Source organism: Furipterus horrens, unplaced genomic scaffold (genome assembly GCF_987537825.1).
Source record: "Furipterus horrens unplaced genomic scaffold, mFurHor1.1.pri manual_scaffold_1, whole genome shotgun sequence".
Lineage (NCBI taxonomy): Eukaryota > Metazoa > Chordata > Mammalia > Chiroptera > Furipteridae > Furipterus > Furipterus horrens.
In genome coordinates, this window is record NW_028327171.1 from 33,167,892 (window position 1) to 33,187,725 (window position 19,834).

The window sequence follows — 19,834 nt, forward strand, 5'->3', positions numbered from 1 at the left end:
ACAGAGGAGGAAACAAAAGAATGGTGGGCAAACCAGGAAGGTAGAAAGTAGAGAAACACAAGAGAGGCTAACAGGGAATCAGAAAAGGAGCAAGTACGGGGAAGGCAGACATGTGAGCGCAAGGGGGAAAGCATTAGCAAATTTCTTACTATTAAGTGGAAGACATTACCATGCCCACACTCAGTAAAAAAAGAAATTCCAAATGTGTTTGGGAGATGCCTCTTTGTATACAAGCTTCAACAAGGACTTGGACTTCCCACGGTAATTCAAGCTTTAAGATTGGCTTACACAAAGCTTTTATTTTCCCCTCATCTCCACACTGGGTTTAACCTTGGTACAGAAAACCCTGAAAACTGAGTTTGGGGAAATTTGCAGATCACAACATAACAGCTAGACCACAGCAGCTAAAAACTGAGGTTTTGTCTCTTCTCCCAGGATCAGAAACATTCACTCAGGAGCCCTTTGGAAAAACTAATGGCTGGCATTTCAATTCAACTTTACTATGTTAATTGAGCAGTTACTTTTGATCTTTACCATATTATCTAGAGGCAAGGCTATTGGTCATGAAATACCAAGGATAATAAACATATATGACATGCTATTTCTCTTGTACTTAAGTGGCTTTTATTTATTTATCTTTGCAGAAGTGAAGAATAGCTTTTCTTTCTTTTCCATCCTTAGATTTGAACTTAACGTACACTTAAAATTTTTAAGGAATGCTTTCAAAGCCTTAAAATCTTTGATCCAGTTTCAGAGTGAATCATATTATCAGTGCTTGTGAAAGGGAAATGCATTTTTCTTTCTCCACAAAATTTCACTGAAAAGGAAGGAAATCATGGCACATGCTACATGATTGAACCTTGAGAACGTTATACTAAGTGAAATAAGCCAGTCACAAAAGGACAAGTACTGCATGATTCCATTTCTATGAGGTATCTAAAGTAGTCAAATTCATAGAAACACAAAGCAGAATGGGAGTTGCCAGGGGTTGAGGGAGGGAGAAATGAAATGGGGAGTTGTTTAATGGGTGCACAGTTTCACTTTCACTGGATGAAAAAGTTCTGGAATCTGTTGCAAAACAGTGTAAATGTACACTTAAAAATGGTTAAGAACTGTACATTTAAAAACAGTTATGGCTGGTGTGGTTCAGTGAACTGAGTGCTGACCTGTGAACCAAAAGGTCACTGGTTCAATTACCAGCCAGTGTACATGCCTGGGTTGTGGGCCAGGTCCCCAGTTGGACGCACACAAGAGGCAACCACACATTGACGTTTCTCTCTTTCTCCCTCCCTTCCTCTCTTTCTTTTTTTTTTTTTTTTTTTTTTTTAAATATATTTTATTGATTATGCTGTTACAGTAGTTCCAATTTTTTCCCCTTTACTCCCCTCCACCCAGTATCTCCCTCCCCCAGCATCCCCCCCCAAGTCCATACCCATGGTTCGTAAAAAATAACTATCCCTCCCTCTCAGATATTAAGACCCTTTGTAATCTTGTAAAGGACAATGGGCGAAGGTCTCAAGCTCCTCTAGCTGCTTCAAGCTGGACATGGTCGTCGTCCTACCTACCCTTGGGTCCAGAAATCCCTAATAAGAGTGGGGGTGTGGAGGGGAGGGTGGCCTTCCCACATGGGGAAGGATCATGCAGACTCCAGGTCAGTTGGCTGTCTCCGGACAACGGCGTGCTTGGTTTAGCAGGCTGGCATCCTTGTTGTGTTCTGGGGGCAGCAGATTTGGCAAAAAGGGTTAAAAAGCATCATTCAATCCATAACTACTAGGTGGCAAAAGGCAGGGATTAATTTTTCAATGTTCCACATTAGGAGAAAAAAAAAAAAAAAAAAAGGGCTTCTTTGGAGGAAGGTGTGCTAGGCACATCTCTCCTGTCCAAAACCCTTTTGCCCATTTTATTTAGTTTGGGCTGAGGGAAATAGTTTGTGTTTCCCCCCTCTCAGACCTCTGGGCCCTTTCTGTCCAAGCCATTAGGATAGAAAAGAGAATTCAGTTTTAAAGTGAAGCCCACAGACCACCCCATTCTTCACCAACTCAGCCATTTAGTTCAGCCAAACTGTTGAGTCTCCGGAGGCAGCGCTGCAGAGAGGATTAAGTGAGGCTTATGCGTACAGACAATCACTCAGGTAATGCGGTCATAGGCTTATGCCCTTTGAAAACAGAAAACACATGTTAATTTATGTAACAAAACCAACAAAAAAGTCTCTAAATCTGTAAGACTGTCTTATTGGGAAGACATACAGTTGCAAGGCACTTGACATTCTACTTGCCTGCAACTTGAATCTCTTTGGTGATATCACAGATATGGTTTAATTTTCAAGTGAAACCATTTTTTAAATGAGAAGAAACTTTTAAGACGGTTAGCTGCCCTACTTTACAGTCTGCCACTGATCATTGTGATTTTCCTTGAATACTGATTTTTCTCCCTAAGATTACTCTCCTTGTCTTTAAAGGGACTACATTAAGTCCATTTTTAATTTATCCTGTTCATTTGCATAAGCATAACAAGAGCAGCAAATGATCACTTATGATCTTTAGTTCTGTTTTGCTGGAACTTACCCAAGGAACATTTAGGGTGGCCCTCAGTCTGCTCTTCAGTGCACAGAAGCTGGGCCACATACCTGGCATTCATCCTTGCCTGTACACACCTGTCCTTTCCAAGTCTTTCTGGTTTTCCATTGTGCCTTAAGGTCCCTTCTAGCCATCTTTCAGGAAAACAACCTTCGTTCCTTCCCTGGAGAGATTGCTGTGGACCGCACAACCAACCATGGCAGCAGGCCTTTTATTTCGCGGGCTTTTATTACCTTTGAAAGTCATTCCCAGTTCCTTAGGGATTTTTGGTAACAACATGAGCCCAAGCATGTCTCCTTTAGGCTTGACATTCCAGTCAAAGGCTTGCTCAGAAAAAGGAACCTCTATTAACAACTGGTCTTATTAGGTCTATGCAAAGAAACTTAAGTCATTACTTACTTGTTTAGAATGCCAAACTCTGGAGAGATCAAATAGGGAGAAAAATATACAACGTGAAGGAAAATCTTTGTCCTAATATTCACTGAACTGGCATTTCCATTCTTCATATTTTCATTTTCCCCCACTAAAAAAAATTTTTTTGTTTGTTTTTCCATTACAGTTGTCTCTCTTTTTTTTCCCCTCTTGCTTCCCTGTATCCTGCCCCTCCCTTCCCCCACATTCAGTCCCCACTCAGTTGCCCATGTCTGTGGGTCATTTATACATGTTCTTTGATTTTACACTTCCCCTTCTTACCCCCTTTTCTCCCTCCCCCCTCCCCCCTTGTTACTGTTAGTCTACTCCTTGTTTACATACCTCTGGTTCAATTTTGCTCATTTGTTTGTGTTGTTCATTAGTTTCCTGTAATAGGTGACAGCATAACGTATTTTTTCTTTCGTTGCCTGGCTTATTTCGCTAAGCATAATTCTCTCTAGTTCCATCCATGTTGTTGCAAATGGTAGAAGTTCCTTCTTTCTTTCTGCTACATAGAACTCCATTGTGTAAATGTACCACAGTTTTTTGATCCACTCATCTACAGATGGGCATTTAGGTTGTTTCCAGCACTTGGCTATTGTAAATAGTGCTGCTATGAACATTGGAGTGCATAGGTTCTTTTGAATTGGTGTTTCAGGATTTTTCGGATATAATCCCAGTAATGGAATTGCTGGTTCAAAAGGCAGTTCCATTTTTAGTTTTTTGAGGAAATTCCAAACTGTTTTCCATAGTGGCTGCACCAGTCTGCATTCCCACCAGCAATGCACCAGGGTTCCCGTTTCTCCGCATCCTCTCCAGCACAAGTTGTTTGTTGATTTGTTGATTATGGCCATTCTGACTGGTGTGAGGTGGTATCTCATTGTGGTTTTTATTTGCATCTCTCTGATGGCTAGTGGTGTTGAGCATATTTTCATATGTCTATGGGCCCTCTGTATGTCTTCTTTGGAGAAGTGTTTGTTCAGGTCCTTTGCCCATTTTTTAATTGGGTTGTCTGTCTTCTTGGTGTTGAGTCGTATGAGTTCTTTATATATTTTGGAGATCAATCCCTTGTCTGAGATGTCATTGGCGAATATATTTTCCCATATGGTTGGTTTCCTTTTCATCTTGCTGATGTTTTCTTTAGCTGAGCAGAAACTTTTTAGTTTGATGTAGTCCCATTTGTTTATTCTTTCCTTTATTTCCCTTGCCTTAGGAGATATATCAGTGAAAATGTTGCTACGTGGGATATCTGAAATTTTCCTGCCTATTTTTTCCTCTAGGACTTTTATGGTATCACGGCTTACATTTAAGTCTTTGATCCATTTTGAGTTTATTCTGGTGTATGGTGTAAGTTGGTGGTCTAGTTTCATTTTTTTGCATGTCCCTGTCCAGTTCTCCCAACACCATTTGTTGAAGAGGCTCTTTTCACTCCATTTGATGTTCTTTCCCCCTTTGTCAAATATTAGTTGACCATATGAACCTGGGTTTATTTCTGGGCTCTCTATTCTGTTCCATTGATCTATATGTCTGTTTTTATGCCAGTACCAGACTGTTTTGATTACCGTGGCCTTGTAGTATAGTTTGATATCAGGTATTGTGATTCCTCCTACTGTGTTCTTCTTCCTCAAAATTGCTGTGGCTATTCGGGCTCTTTTTTGGTTCCATATAAATTTTTGAAGTATTTGTTCTAGGTCTGTGAAATATGTTGCTGGTATTTTAATAGGGATTGCATTGAATCTATAAATTGCTTTGGGTAGTATGGACATTTTAATGATGTTGATTCTTCCCATCCATGAGCATGGTATATGCTTCCATTTATTTGTATCTTCTTTAATTTCTTTCTTCAATGTTATGTAGTTTTCTGAGTACAGGTCTTTTACCTCCTTGGTTAAGTTTATTCCTAGGTATTTTATTTTTCTTGTTGCTATGGTAAATTGAATTTTTCTTTCAGTTTCTATCTCTGAGTTTTTATTGTTGGTGTATAAAAATGCCTTTGATTTCTTAATATTGACTTTGTATCCTGCTATTTTGCCGAATTCACTTATTAGGTCGAGTAGTTTTTTTGTGGAGTCTATAGGGTTTTCTATGTACACTATCATGTCATCTGCAAATAATGACAGTTTTACTTCCTCTTTTCCAATTTGGATGCCTTTTATTTCTCTTTCTTGTCTGATTGCGGTGGCTAGAACTTCCAAGACTATGTTGAATAGGAGTGGGGAGAGCGGACATCCTTGTCTTGTTCCTGATCTCAGGGGGAATGCTCTCAGTTTTTGCCCATTGAGTATGATGTTGGCTTCAGGTTTCTCATATATGGCCTTTATTATGTTGAGGTATGCTCCCTCTATTCCCATTTTGCTGAGAGTTTTTATCATAAATGGGTGTTGTACTTTATCAAATGCTTTTTCTGCATCTATTGATATTATCATGTGGTTTTTGTCTTTCATTTTGTTTATGTGGTGTATTACGTTTATTGATTTACGAATGTTAAACCATCCTTGCATCCCTGGGATGAATCCTACTTGATCGTGGTGTATGATCTTTCTAATGTGTTGCTGGATCCGGTTTGCCAATATTTTGTTGAGGATTTTAGCATCTATGTTCATCAGCGATATTGGCCTGTAGTTTTCTTTCTTTGTTGTGTCTTGACCTGGTTTTGGAATTAGGGTTATACTGGCTTCATAGAATGAGTTTGGCAGTCTTCCCTCTTCTTGTATCTTTTGGAATAGTCTGAGAAGGATAGGAGTTAGTTCTTTCCTAAATGTTTTGTAGAATTCACTTGTGAAGCCATCCGGTCCAGGGCTTTTGTGTGCTGGGAGTTTTTTGATTACTGCTTCAATTTCACTAGCTGTTATTGGTCTATTCAGACTTTCTGCTTCTTCTTGATTCAGTTTGGGAAGACTATAGGTTTCCAGGAATCTGTCCATTTCCTCTAGGTTGTCAAATTTCTTGCCATACAGTTGTTCATAATAATTTCTTATAATCCTTTGTATTTCTGTGGTATCAGTTGTGATTTCTCCTCTTTCATTTCTGATTTTATTTATTTGGGTCCTCTCTCTTTTTTTCTTGATGAGCCTGCTTAAAGGCTTGTCAATTTTGTTTATTTTTTCAAAGAACCAGCTTCTACTTTTGTTGATCTTTTGAATTGTTAGTTTAGACTCTATGTCATTTAATTCTGCTCTGATCTTGATGATTTCCTTCCTTCTACTTGATCTGGGCTTTGCTTGTTGTTCTTCCTCTAGATCTTGTAGCTGTAGGGTTAAATTTTTTATTAGATATTCCTCTAGCTTTTTTAGGTAGGCCTGTATTGCTATGAACTTTCCTCTTAGGACTGCTTTCGCTGTATCCCATAGGTTTTGGGTTGTTGTGTGTTCATTATCATTAGTTTCCAGAAACTTTTTGATTTCTTCCTTGATGTCATTGTTAACCCATTCATTATTTAATAGCATGTTATTCATTCTCCATGAGTTTGAATGTTTTTGAGTTTTTTCCTTGAGGTTGATTTCCAATTTTAAGCCATTGTGATCTGAGAAGATGCTTGATATAATTTCAATTTTCTTGAATTTGTTAAGGCTTGTTTTGTGTCCTACCATGTGGTCTATCTTTGAAAATGTTCCATGTGCACTTGAGAAGTATGTATATTTTGCTTCTTTGGGGTGAAAACTTCTATATATATCGACTAAGTCCATTTGATCTAGAGTGTTGTTCAGTGCCTCCATATCTTCGGTGTTTCTTTGCTTCGAAGATCTGTCCATTGTTGACAATGGGGTGTTAAAGTCCCCTACTATGAGTGTGTTGTTGTCTATATCTTTCTTGGCTGAGAAATCTGATGATAGCCTTATTGGAGTACCCTTGTATGTTATTAGTTGTTTTTCTCTTGCTGCTTTTAGGATCCTCTCTTTGTCTTTGAATGTTGCCATTTTAATTATGATGTGTCTTGAGGTGGGCCTGTTGGGGTTCATCTTCATTGGGACCCTCTGTGCTTCCTGGACTTGCGTGACTCTTTCTCTCGTCATGTTAGGAAAGTTTTCTGTCATTAGTTTTTCAAAGAGGTTTTCTATCCCTTGCTCTTCTTCTTCTCCTTCTGGAATTCCTATGATACGGATATTATTACGTTTCATGTTGTCCTGCAGCTGTCTTAGAACCTCTTCAGTCTTGTTCAGTCTTTTTTCATTTTGTTGCATTGTCTGGGAGTTTTTGTGTAGGTTGTCCTCCAGCTCGCTGATCCGATCTTCTGCTTCCTCTAGCCTGCTTTTAATTCCTTCTACTGTGTTCTTCAATTCAGAGATCGTATTTTTCATTTCCTCCTGGCTCTTATTGATAGCTTCTATGTCCTTTTTCATGCTCACGTAATTTTCTGTGAGTTCCTTGTAGTTTTTCTGGAGTTCTTTGAAGTTTCCGCTGAGCTCATTCAGCTTCTCCATAATCCATGTTTTGAATTCCATATCTGATAGTTCGCTCCCCTCTATTTCATTTAGCACTCTTTCTGGGGATTCTACCTTTCCTTTTGATGGGAGGTTGTTTCTCTGTCTCCCCATTTTTTTGACTCCTATTGTTTGTTGGTGCTTCTTGGAATGATCTGCACTTCCTGGATCTGCCTCTGGTGGCGTCAGATCATGTACCAGTCTGGCCCTAGGCAGCCTGTTGGAGACTTCCAGGGATCTACTGCTGTTGTCTGTCTTCTTTGATTGTTAATCTATTCAATCTGTGATTAGCTGTCAGGCTTAAGAACTGTGGGTGTGGCAGCTTAATTCCTGTAGGCAGGGCTTTTGCTTCCCCTCAGGCTGACGCCACTTGGAGGGGAATGGTCTACCCGCAGTACTGGGGATGAGTCAGCACTGGGACCCAGTCAGCTGCTCCTCCAGTTCTCCCCTCAAAGCCACCGTGCCAAATTCTCCCCAAGTGTCTCCAGTCCTCTCTGCCTTCCCTCTGCTTGAGCCCAGGGTAAGTGGTGGCCAAAATATTTTCGTATGTGATCCACTTAAGAGCTCTTTTTCTCCTGCTGTTTCTCTCCGGCTAGCAAGAAAGCCTGTGGCTTTTCGCTTTTCACAGCTGATACTATTTTACTTTCCACTCTGTCGCTGTAGGCTGGGAAGCCCAGCTGGGGGTTTAGACCCTGCCCTTCTCAGGGGGAATCCCCGGCTGCTGAGCTGTTTCTCAGTCCCTTCAGCAGCCACCCGTGTGAGCCCAGCCAGCCCTTCCGCGTCTCCGCACTCCCTACCGGTCACGTTGTGATGTAGCGGCCTTTTCTGTCTCTCCGTGGTTATAAGACTTCTTTCCAGCTAGTGTTCCGTTGGTTATTCCAGATGATTTCTCCAAAATTAAGTTGTAAATCCAGACTGGTCCTGGGAGGAGGTTAGTGTAGCTTCCACTTACTCCTCCGCCATCTTGGATCCCTTCCTCTCTTTCTAATAATAAATAAATAAACTCTTTTAAAAAATAGTTATGATGGTTAATTTTACGTATATGCTTTTTTATCACAATTAAAAACTACATACATATAAAGCAATTCAGAGGACAAGGGCTCTCTAAATAAAAAGAAGTTTTAGGAATGTCTTAATCAATTTCTACTTATTTTCCTTTCAATGTATATACAGTGTGAGTTTAAAAAATCTATGCTTAAATATGTCTAAGTAGGTTTTAATAAGTATAAAATAAAAATCAACTTCTGGCCAATATGGAGGCTTAGATGGACACGTTCAGTCTCCCTCTACAACTAGAAGGGAATACAACTACCTCAAAACAAAAGATAACCAAAAATTCCAGAAAATAAAACTACATGGAAGCCCAACGTATAAAGTTATAAACCAGCGGTGCTCGCCTGGATGGGTAGGAGGGGTGAAACTGGAACCGGAACAGAAAGATCGGGCAGGGCTGTTTGTGGTAGCAGTGGGGAGCACGGCAGGGGGAGCAATCCCAGCTGCAGTTGAGTCCCGGCAGCTCGAGAACCCATTGCGGGGAAGGCAGCCCCTGCCCCCATAGCATCAGACGATGAGGCCCAGAGGGCGGGAGGACGGATCCCGATCTCCCAGTGGAGAATAACAGCAGGAATCCATCTTGGACACCCGCCCCCACACAAAGCACCGCAGCATGGCGAAAAACATTGAGATCACTGCTGGTCGCCAGGTAGTGACGAATACACGGGGCTCCTCCCCCCACAGCCTGCCCAGGAAGCAAAGCAAAACATGAATCTGTCAAAATGAAGGAGACAACGATTGAAATCTCGGTGACACAGCTCATCAGGCAGCAGATGAAGACCCTGACAGATGAACAAATAAAAAACCTTTCAGAGGCTCAGTTCAGAGCGATTGTTATAAGGTGGCTTACAGAATTAACAAAAGATTTGGAATAGGACAGGGAAGGAAAGAAAACCAGTCATACTGAAAAGAACGAAAACACATACAAGACAAGTGGTGAGGAAATAAAATCCAGAGATCAAATCAACAAACTGGAACATAGGGAAGGAACAAATAGTCAACCAGTACAGAAAGAGGAAACAAAAAGTAAGGAAAGTGAGGAGGGGATCAGAAACCTCTGGGACAGGTATAAGAGATCGAACATTTGGATTGTAGGATTGCCAGAAGGTGAAGAAGAAGAAGAACAAGAAATTGAAAAATTATGTGAAAAAATAATGAAGCAGAACTTCCAGAACTTGGGGAAGGAAATAGACTTACAGGTCTAGGAAGCACAGAGAGTTCCAGAAAAACTGGAACCAGGGAGAACCACTCCAAGACACATTATAATCAAATTGTCAAAAATTAAAGAGAGAATCTTAAAAGCAGCAAGAGAGAGGAAAAGAATCATGTACAAAGGGGTCCCAATTAGACTATCAGTTGACTTCTCAAGGCAGACCCTGCAGGCAAGAAGGGACTGGCAAGAAATATTCAAAGTAATGAAAATCAAAAACCTACAACCACGAATACTTTATCCAGCGAAACTGTCATTCAGAATAGAAGGGCAGAGAAAGTGCTTCCAAAACAAAATAAAACTGAAGGAGTTCATTAGATCCAAACCACTATTATATGAGATGTTAAAGAGACTGGTTTAGAAGAAGGAGGATCAAAACTATGAACATTAAAATGAAAACTGCATCAAAAGAACCAACAACAGAAGCTAGGGAATTGAAACAAAGGCAAACTAAATAGGCAATGAGAGTGGAAAAAGAACTATAGGTATGGGGAACATATTGGGGGGAGGTCAGCAGGGAGGGGGAAGGGGAAGAAGGAGGGAGATGGTACAGGAATTAAGAAGCATAGTAGGAGGGAATGGAATAGACAGGAAGAGGTTAGAAGAACTATATGCACAGCCAATTGACATGGACTAAAAGTGGGGGACAACTGAAGGGAGGGGGGCCACCGGGTGGAGGGGAGCAGAGGGAAGGGAAATTGGGATAACTGTAACAGCATAATCAATAAAACATATTTAAAAATAAAAAATAAAAAAAAATAAATAAAAAATCATAATTAATAAAAGTTAATTCAGTCATTCAGCTCTAAAGCATTCTGGTGGCATTCGGTGCCTTGAGTTACATGTTTAATAAGTTTAGTTCACCCCTATCCAGAACCCTTGTCCCAGAATTTCAGTTAGTACTATCATTCTTAGTTAATTTAAGCACAAAAGGAATTTATTAAAAGGATGACAGAACTTCTATTAAAGGGACAGCAGAGATTAAAATATCCACTCCTTTTGTACCCATTTAAACAATGATTAAGGGATTAAAAATACTTCACAAATCTGTAAGGATAAAGACAACTAGGTAGATGCCAACAAAATTTCGAAATCTAGAACATGAGGATGAGTTAAACTGACTTCATAGTAAAGTGCCTACAAAGGTTGGGGTAACAAATTTTTCAAGCTTCAGAATCCCAAAAGTCTCAGTAATTGAATCCATGTTATACCAGGCAACTCTGAAGAAGAAGGTGCATAAAGGGTGGAGTTGAAAACAGGGTGATTAGTTAAAAATTTGTAAGTTATAGCATTAAATTCCATTTTTCATGCAAGAACGACCAGGAGACGGCCTTTTCCTCACCCCAGCAAAAGGTAGAAAGTTTCTTTTCAGGACAGATTGAAACATAGAGGATCTGGACTCATAGACACTGGTCATGTTTTAAGCACCTCATGGGAAAAGGCGGTTAAGTAAAGTCTGTATACTGAACCATGAGCCTGTTTTTCTTTCTCCCTTCAGTTCCTCTAAGAACACAATGGCAACTAAGTTTAACTGCCCTCTTCCACCACCCAGTAGAGGTTTATGGGAGATCACCTATCTGGGGAAACTGATCAGCCCAAAAGCAAAACCTATAGATATTAACTGTTGAGAATCCTTTAACTAAATGACTCTGTCTCTGTGAGACTAATTGACAAGTCCTGCATATATACATAGAACTGCCAATATAATGCCAAATTCTAAATATGCTTGAAGGGCCAAAGATCTCAAGATAGTTGAGAAAGGGCATTGACGTGAAAATATGATGCAGAAACAATAAGAAAAGGCAACTCACAGAAAATAAGGGCAATGAAAGGAGAAGAAAGGAATTCTTAAAATCACTATTATACTTTAAGAGTTAAGGGTCCATAAACCATGAACAAGAAGATTCAAGAAAGGAAAATCCAGAGAACAAAGGAACATGTAGAAATTTAAGATGTGATTGTTTCTGTGTAAGATTTAAGTGGTAATTGTATACTTGTGAAGCTATCAAATCCTCCAGCAATAACCACCTCCACAATAAATGCACAATTGTCTAGAAGTAATAAAGTATTCTGTGAATTCCAGAATACAAAGAGAGGACTGATTTACTGACAGCCACAAGACCCCACATGGTATCAGCAAATGGGCAGGAAGAAGTAAAAAGCCAGCTAACGGTCTTCTAGTGCACTGAATACCAGCAAACTCATAGTCAAACTGCCCAAGGTACTTGCCCCAAAATCTAAATGTCCCCATTCAACATAGAAAGCTAATTGAGCTTTTTGGGGAACAATGCCAGAGCTGGAAGGGTATTCTAAGGGCAAAGGCAAAAGAAAGATTAGATGGTGTGGAACTGTCTGGGCTGTATTAAATCTCAGAACTAACTAAATGAATCTGCTTTCCGGGACAAAGTTCCTCACAGAGGAGAATATGCTGGGGCTAGAAGCTAAGTTGAACAGCAGAGAGACACTATGGGAAAAGGCAAGAGAAGATCCAGATAAAAAAACTGAAGAGACAGAAAAGTAGTTTCAAAAACCAAAGGCAATGGCACTGAACTCTTCATGATAGCAGCAGAAAAGCCATTGAGCTAGGGGAGCAGTCCTGATCCATCCTCCTCTACCACGTGGGTCTCTTTACAGGACTGCTTGAAGTTTTCTCAAAAAATGGCAGTTGACTTCCCAGACTGTGTGATTCCTGATCAAAAGCAAGAAGACTGTGACCTGGTCACCCCCCCATCCATGCCACTGTATTCTGTTCGTTAGAAGTGAGTCAGTGAGTCCAGCCAGCACATGTGGGGAGGGAAGTTAGGTGCCACCCTTTGAAGGAAGGAGTATCAAAACATCTGTGTTCATTTAAAAACTGCCTGCAATATAAAAAAGATCTAAAAAGAAAGAAACTGTGAATAGAAAGTAAGAGATGTGAATAGGTAAAGACTAACCAACAGTTGCATAAGGGAATCCCCTGAGGAAGAAACTCAAAGCAAATACTAAAACTTCTAATTTATGAAACAATTTCTGAAATAAAATAAGACTTATACCTACATATTTAAATGGCATACTGCATAACTAGGAAAATCTATCTGGAATGAGTAACACCAAGACATATTCAAGTAAAATTAATGAGCTTTAAAGAGAAAGAAAAAAGAAAAGACAGAAAGACCAAGTAATTTGTAAGTTTATTCTTTTTTTCCACATAGTGGAACAACAGTTAAAATACTCAAGAAAAAAAAATGAGCTAAGAATGCTGTAGTTAACCAAACTGGCATAGCTACTGTGAACATTTAAGAATTCAGAAAATACTGTCGCCATGAACTCTTCCTGAGGAATCTTAATCTAAAGACTGATCTTTAGACAACAAAAGTAACAGAAGAGACATCATCATAAGGGCTGACTGATGTTGATCGCTAAATATATACTTACCTGTGGAACTAAGAATAGCTGATATAGTTAAGGAAGACCAAGTATTTAATGGCTTTGTGTTCTGACATTATGGATATTAAATTATGAAACTATTAAAAAGAAACAGAGACTGTCCTGGCTAGGCAGCTCAGTTGGTTGGAGCATTGTTCTGTAAACCAAAAGGCTGCAAGTTTGATTTCTGGTCAGGACACATACCTAGGTTGCAGGTTCAATCCCCAGTCAGGTGTGTAAGGGGGGCAAACGATTAATGTTTCTCTCTACATGGATATTTCTCTCTCTCTCTCTCTCTCTCTCTCTCTCTCTCTCTCTCTCTCTCTCTCTCTCTCTCTCTCTTCCTTCCTCTCTCTTTAAAATCAATAAACATATCTAAACATATCACATAGCCTTAGGTAAGAATTAAAAAAATTAAAAAAGAAAGGAACACATAGACAGAAAGGCACGTGTTTTAACCAAAGCAAAAGAAGTGGAGAAATACACACTTTTACAGTGATTTTACTTTTTTTTTTAATTTTATTTTATTTTTGATTTTCAGAGAGAAGGGAAGGGAGGGATAAAGAGAGAGAGAGAGAAACATTGATCGGTTGTCTTCCACAAATGCCCTGCCCAGAATCAAACTGGGGACTTAACCTGCAACCCTGGCATGTGCACTGACCTGGATTGGGAATCAAACCGGCCACCTCTTGGTTCCTGGGGAAACTCCCAACCAACTGGGTCACACTGGCCGGGTCCAGTGATTTTCTTCTTGATAGAGGAAAAGACAATAGAAAGAAGAGTGGCACTAGGTAAGTAAAGGGTTTTAAAGAGCTGAAATGAAAAATGGAAGACTTTCAAAAGCAGGGATCTCACTTAACTTTGATTCTTCTGATACGTGGTGTGCCAAACACTATGAATTATACACCCACAATCTCTTTCAAGCCTCTTCCAGTGGGTTTTTCCTACTGCAGAGAATACAAACTTAAAACTTTTCCCAGCCTCCCCTGAAGCTGGGTTCTAAATGTGATTTAGTTTCTGCAGATCACTTGCATAAGCACAAGCCTTGACTTTGCAACTGGGGTACATGGGGGAGGGGCAGGTCATGTGACATCCAATTTCCTGACCTGTGCGGTTTGGAGCCAGCAGCTGTGGCAGTTGCTTCCAGTTTCAACAGGCAGCGTCGTGATCATGATAGGGCACAGCTTTCTTGGAGGCCTAATTATGTGCGGTGGCTTTGAGTTTTTCCTGGAAACACAACTTAGAATCCATTTCTCTATGATTCTGTGGCCAAAAAAAAAGGACCACATACTGAACCTGACAAGCTCAGGGGAGGCCTGCATGGTGGGTTTTACCAACTCAAAGACCTATGGTAACCACATAGGATGGTCTGAAGTGAAAACGTCTTAACTAAAAGCAAGTCAGGTTGGGTAGTCATGTGCTAGGCCTGTATCTTCCTCGACAAAGCTCAGTCTTTTCCTAAACTGAACCTGTCTATTGTCTTTTTGCATCTATGATAACATACCTTTGGACTGTCAGAGTAATCCCAGTTTTCCAGACCCCCAGGAAACAATCTCTCAACAGAGCAGGAGACCAGGGAACCCCTCCTCGCTGTCGTATTCCTCATTACCATCTCTGTGTGCTGTAAATGTTAACTGTGAGGTAGCCTATACCCACCAACGTAAAAGAAGTGTGTGTCTGTCTGTTTTACTTTTTATCCAAACTCAGAGATTTTCCCATTTTGCTTCTTTTCACCTCCCTAACCTACCACCAATGGATTTCATGGAACCCTCCTTATCTTTCCTCTTTGAGTCTAATGTATAAAATAAACTGCAAAACTGCCATTCTCTGCAGCTTTTTCTCAGTCCATTGAGACTTCGCTTCCTGGCAATTGTTGGCAGTTCGGCTCAAATAAATTCATAAAAATTCTCTACAGGTTTGGACATTTCTTTCTTTTTTTTTTTTTAAGTATATTTTATTGATTATGTTGTTACAGTAGTTTCAATTTTTTTCCCCTTTGCTCCCCTCTGCCCAGTACCCCACTTCCCTCCAGCAATCCCACCCCCTTAGTTCATGTCCATGGGTCATGCATATACGTTCTTTGGCTTCACCCTTTCCTATATTATTCTTAACTTCCCCCTGTCTATTTTTACCAACCAATTATGCTTCTTAATCCCTGCACCATTTCCCCATTTCCCCCCCTTCCCCATCCCAGCGGATAACCCTCCAAGTGATCTCCATACCTATGATTCTGTTCCTATTCTGGTTTGCTTAGTCAGATTTTGTTCTCATTTTTTAGATTCAGTTGTTGATATTTGTGAGTCTGTTGTCATTTTAATGTTCATAATTTTGATCTTCTTTTTCTTAAGTCCCTTTGACATTTCATGTAATAATAGCTTGGCAATAATAAGCTTCTTTAGTTTTACCTTGTCTGGAAAGCACTTTCTCTGCCCTACCATTCTAAATAGCTTTGCCGGGTAGCGTAATCTTGGTTGTAAGTCTTTGCTTTTCATCACCTTGAATACTTCTTGCCAGTCCCTTCTTGTCTGCAAAGTATCTTTTGATAGTCTTATAGGCATCCCTTTGTAGGTAACTCTCTGCTTTTCTCTTGCTGCTTTTAAGATTCTCTCTTTATCTTTCACCTTTGGCATTTTAATTATGATGTGCCTTGGTGTGGTCCTTTTTGGGTCTAGCTTGTTTGGGACTCTCTGTGCTTCCTGGACTTATGTAAGTTAAAAATAGATGCCTGCCCACGAGAGCAGACACTGTGCCTTGTGCACTAGCATATCTGCAGCATCTAATAATGCTTTGCATGTGGTTGATGTCCAGTAAGTATAATGTGAGTGAATACACTCCATCTCCCTGCTCCAATTTTGTTACCTCTGTATCTGAATATGTGTTCCCATGATTGCTGCTAGAAAGAAAGATAGCTTGGGGAATTGGGCACCAATTTTTAAAAAATCCTTACCCAAGGACATTTTTTCATTGTTTTTAGAGAGAGAAGAAAGGAGATGGAGAGAAAGAGAAACATGGATGTGAGAGAAGAAACATCAGCTGGTTGCCTCCCATATATGCCCCGACCGGGGATTGAACCCGCAACCTTTTGCTGTATGAGATGGCACTCTCACCAACCTAGCCGCACCAGCCAGGGCTGACCACTGATTCTTAAAAGCTTCTGCTTGGGAGTAACATATCATTTCCACTAACATTTTATTGACCAAAGCAAGTCATGAGGCCACCTCCATTCAAAGGATGAGCCAGGAAGGGGAAGAGAACTACAAACACCGGTCCGCTGCAGCCCCCTTACCCAAGAAGTTGACCTAAACATTAATGTTGGTTCAGAAGGAAGTATTGATTATCTATAACTAATGATTTAAATTTTTCTTCTTAAAGCAAGCGCATTGTATTCTTTTCTCTGAGGCCTATTATTCCCATCCCACTTTTATTGTGATGTTCTCTACTGGCTAATGCAGTGCATCCTTATCTTGGCAGCTCTAAGCTCAGGGCTTTACCAGAAATGTCCCTGTGAAAAGGAACTGTAGGTCAATAGCAGAATCTGCTTACTCAGGCTGGCTCATCATCTGTTCATGCCTTAATGAGGACAAGCAGAATGAGTCCCTTTGTTACACATGAACTATGGATGTGCTGTTGGTCTCATTCATTTGCCTTGAAATTAACTGCTCTTGGAGCTCTGCAGAATGGGGCCTGCATCAATCATCAACTGCACATTTACTCAATGCCCGTTACCTATAATTCCTTTACCAGGTATTGATAGGTGCAAAGAAATACAATTTGTGTCTCTTGTCCTCAAGGAAATAAACTTCCAGCTGAGGAAACAACGTGTATACCTACCAAATATTACCAAAATTCATGACTGTGTGAGTTTCAATACAGAATTGGTGGTCAGGCAATAAAAGAATTCCAGAGGCAAGAAAGCTCCACATAAGTGGCCGTGTAGTCAGGGTCTTTGAAGGGTGTGGAGGGTGAGCCAGGTTTTGGGTGGGGGTGGTCTCAGGGAGTGGAGTACAGAGCTCCTACTAGGCCTGGGCATTTCTAAGGAAAACCTGAGAGAGGAGGAGAGAGGAACAATATCAACAGCTGCAATGGAGGAGAGAGAGCATCGATGGACATGGGGAGGATACTGCTGAGAGAGCAGGAGGAGAAATATTGAAAGCAGAGCACTGCCCTGGGTCCAGTGATCTCAATTCCAACTTCCAACTTTTCCTCAGGTCATAACTGTACCTGGGATTCCAGAAATTCTACATCCTCTAGGAAGTCTAGCATTTTTATTAATATCAGAATTCCATTCCACATTACACATTTTTGTGTCCTATCTGACATTCTTATAATTTAACAAATTATTTTAGTGATCTTTTTCTATTAGCATACAGATATTTGAGTTTTAAAATAATATCCACTATATGGAATATAATTTATATAATCAGTCCTCTATTCACTCATATGATAAATACTTCAATGAACATCTTTCTGAGTGCAGTATGTCCTCTTTCCCCATCCTGCCTTTAATCTTCATTTTGATGTGATTTCTTCTGACCAAAATGTTAAGAGAAACAGCCTAGAGTGCACTTTATTAGGACAGGCCAGGATTGATGGACTTCAGGCAGTAAAGCTGAAGTGGTAGGGATTTTTGCAGAACATACAGATGTACATTTATTTATACCTATGAGAGTTGAGCCAACTGAGAAGTTAGAAGGAACAGTCCACATAAAGACTACCCTCAGTGCTTGCTTTGGCAGCACATACCCTAAAATTGGAATGATACAGAGTATATTATAATGGTCCCTGCACAAGGGTGACGCACAAATTGGTGCAGTGTTCCATATTTTTATTTTCTTTCAAAATACATTTTGGTAGATAAGTAGGCTTACTGCTCTGAGGATCAAGAGTTTTGTGTCATATTAAAACCATTCTAGAAAATGTATTAATTCCATTCTAAAATGACTCATTTTGATAATAAAGCTTCAGATATGCAAAAGAGAAGGAACTTGCGGGGAGGTGGGGAGAGACAGAGACTAGCCTTACTATTGACATCAGCTGCAAGTTCAGGGTTCCTAAGACCACTTTTAGGGCTGATAATTTCCTGGAATAACTCACAGAACTCACTGACAGCTATTTTACAGTTATGCTTTAATAGAGCTAAAGGATACAGATAGAATCGGGCAAGGGAAGAAGCACATAGGGCAAAGACTAAGAAAGTATAAAATGCTGAGCTTCTATTTTCCTCTCCCCATGGAGTCATAACACTGTCACTTCCTTGCATTGATGTGTGACTATATGCCTTGAGTATCACCAACCAAGGAAGTTTACCCAACCTTTGATGTCCAAAGTCTTTACTGGGGTCTCATCCAGGAGGTGATCTCAGGTTCCAGCTCCGCAGGAGATTGACCATATGACTCAAAACCCAGAACCATATCACAATGTGACTATCTGACTGGCCCAAGGCCCCAGGCAAACAGAAACACTCCTTTCAGGAAGCTGAGGACAAAAGCCAGACCTCTTTTTGTAGTAAAGGTTAGATTCTTTATTACACAACACCAAACATTCAATGAATTCCATTAGACTTTTCTCGGGAAAAATCTAATTATTAATGTCCAATTTCTTTCCTAAGAAAGTTACTTAAACAAAATGAGAACAACCACCAATATGTTTGATAGCAAAAAGTATCCTTGACTGCAATTGGCTAAATTCTTTTTTTTTTTTAATTTATTGGGGTGACACTGGTTGACAAAATTTTACAGGTTTCAGGTACACAATTGCACAACCCATCAATCTGTACACTGTATTGTGTATTCACCACCCCAAGTCAAGTCTTTTTCCATCACGAAGCTTAATTTTAGATTCAAAGTTCTGTAACATCAGTTTCATAAAGCCCTGAGGAGTAGCATTCCACACCTATAAATCACCTGTCTTCTGCACTGCACTGACAGGATGAAATTGCACAGGGATAAATGGAAACAAACAATCGGAAAGAACTCTTGGATTGTGAGAAAGGAGAGATTTGGCCATCAGGATTTTGCTCTAGTTATTTTTATTCCCTTATTAAAAGGTATACAATTAATCTCAAGAACCCATGCACAACCAAAACCTACTGACATTTTTGTTCCATAAATCCGCTTTATGTAATTTATACATTAAATGAAGTTAGACCTTTTCTGGAAGCACAATCACCACCAATTCCAAAATTATGTGACTGAGAGCAGTATAATTTACACACAATACTGGTTTTCTCCTACATAATTACATTAAATTAATTCACTTGTTTGGGCATGAGAGGAAAACCATTTTCTGCCCTAAATGAACTTTTGATGACTAACTTGTTGTCTAAGAAAGTAATGGAAACTGTTGTCATTCAAGAAAAATGTGGTCAGGGGACTGAGTTCCCTTGATTGCTAAAGCAACTCCAGGTGTTCTATTTAGTGGGCCAATTTTCAGAGCATTCTGGCAATGAAAAGGATTGTTTTAAAAATCCAATAATAGATGCACTGGTATTCTTTACGGCTTTGGGGACAAAAATTAATTAGATATATAAAAACATCCCTTGTAATCTTTGGCCTCATACCCATTTTTTCAAGACTAGAATTTCTGAGACTCCAGCTATTTGATATGATAAATATTTTGTAAAACTCAAAAAGGTATTGACTCCTTTTCAATGGTACTCTTGTAAAACAGATGTTCAGTTGTATGCCAGGACTTAAGTGTGGTCCAGCAAGACATGGGCTCAAGGTCTACCCCAGAGAAGAGATTTTGGGCCAACAAAA

General features: G+C 39.9%; 1 non-coding gene across 1 annotated transcript; it reads left to right on the forward strand.

Annotated features, from left to right (window-relative positions):
• The first annotated feature begins 17,796 nt into the window (after positions 1 to 17,796).
• Positions 17,797 to 17,903, forward strand: LOC150020855 (U6 spliceosomal RNA). Its single transcript, XR_016513455.1, has one exon. It is a non-coding gene; the product is annotated as a U6 spliceosomal RNA (small nuclear RNA).
• The last annotated feature ends 1,931 nt before the right edge of the window (positions 17,904 to 19,834 follow it).